At 39.8% G+C, this 1,255-nt stretch overlaps 1 non-coding gene across 1 annotated transcript; it reads left to right on the forward strand.

Moving 5' to 3' along the window:
* The first annotated feature begins 581 nt into the window (after positions 1 to 581).
* On the forward strand, positions 582 to 689 carry LOC112786964 (small nucleolar RNA R71). The gene has a single exon (XR_003194405.1). It is a non-coding gene; the product is annotated as a small nucleolar RNA R71 (small nucleolar RNA).
* The last annotated feature ends 566 nt before the right edge of the window (positions 690 to 1,255 follow it).

Raw genomic sequence — 1,255 nt, forward strand, 5'->3', positions numbered from 1 at the left:
ATATTTGCTAAGCTAGACAGATTCTGCTCAGAATTTTCTGTCTGTTGCTGAGTGGATGATGAAAAAGACTTGCTATTGCTAAACCTGTTTCTTCCACCATTATTAAAGCCTTGTTGAGGCTTTTGTTGATCCTTCCATGAGAAATTTGGATGATTTTTCCATGAGGGATTATAGGTGTTTCAATAGGCTTCACCCATGTAATTCACCTCTGCTATTGCAGGGTTCTCAGGATCATAAGCTTCTTCTTCAGAAGATGCTTCTTTAGTACTGTTGGATGCAGCTTGCAATCCATTTAGACTCTGAGAAATCATATTGACTTGCTGAGTCAATATTTTGTTCTGAGCCAATATGGCATTCAGAGTATCAATTTCAAGAATTTCCTTCCTCTGAGGTGTCCCATTACTCACAGGATTCCTTTCAGAAGTGTACATGAACTGGTTATTTGTAACCACGTCAATGAGTTCCTGAGCTTCTGCAGGTGTTTTCTTTAGGTGAATGGATCCACCTGCAGAATGGTCCAATGACATCTTTGATAATTCAGACAGACCATCATAGAATATATCCAGGATGGTCCATTCTGAAAGCATGTCAGAAGGACACTTTTTGGTCAGTTGCTTGTATCTCTCCCAAGCTTCATAGAGGGACTCACCTTCCTTCTGTCTGAAGGTTTGGATTTCCACTCTAAGTTTGCTCATCTTTTGAGGTGGAAAGAATTTGGCCAGGAAAGCACTGACCAGCTTTTCTTAAGAGTTCAGGCTTTCCTTAGGTTGTGAATCCAACCATGTTCTAACTCTGTCTCTTACAGCAAAAGGGAAAAGCATTAGCCTGTAGACCTCAAGGTCAACCCCATGAGTCTTAAAAGTGTCACAGATTTGCAAGAATTCAGCTAAGAACTGATGAGGATCTTCCAATGGAAGTCCATGAAACTTGCAATTCTGTTCCATTAGAGAAACTAATTGAGGCTTAAGCTCAAAGTTGTTTGCTCCAATGGCAGGAATTGAGATGCTTCTTCTACAGAAGTCAGAAGAGGGTGTAATGAAGTCACCAAGCATCTTCCTTACATTATTGGCATTGTTGTTATTTTCGGCTGCCATGTCTTTTCCTTTTTCAAAAATTTCTGTTAGGTCCTCTCCAGGGAGTTGTGATTTAGCTTCTCTTAGTTTCCATTTAAGAGTTCTTTCATGTTCAGGATCAGCTTCAACAAGAATGCCTTTATCCTTGTTCCTACTCATATGAAAGTGAAGAGAACAAAGAA

This window comes from Arachis hypogaea, chromosome 20 (assembly GCF_003086295.3).
Source record: "Arachis hypogaea cultivar Tifrunner chromosome 20, arahy.Tifrunner.gnm2.J5K5, whole genome shotgun sequence".
Lineage (NCBI taxonomy): Eukaryota > Viridiplantae > Streptophyta > Magnoliopsida > Fabales > Fabaceae > Arachis > Arachis hypogaea.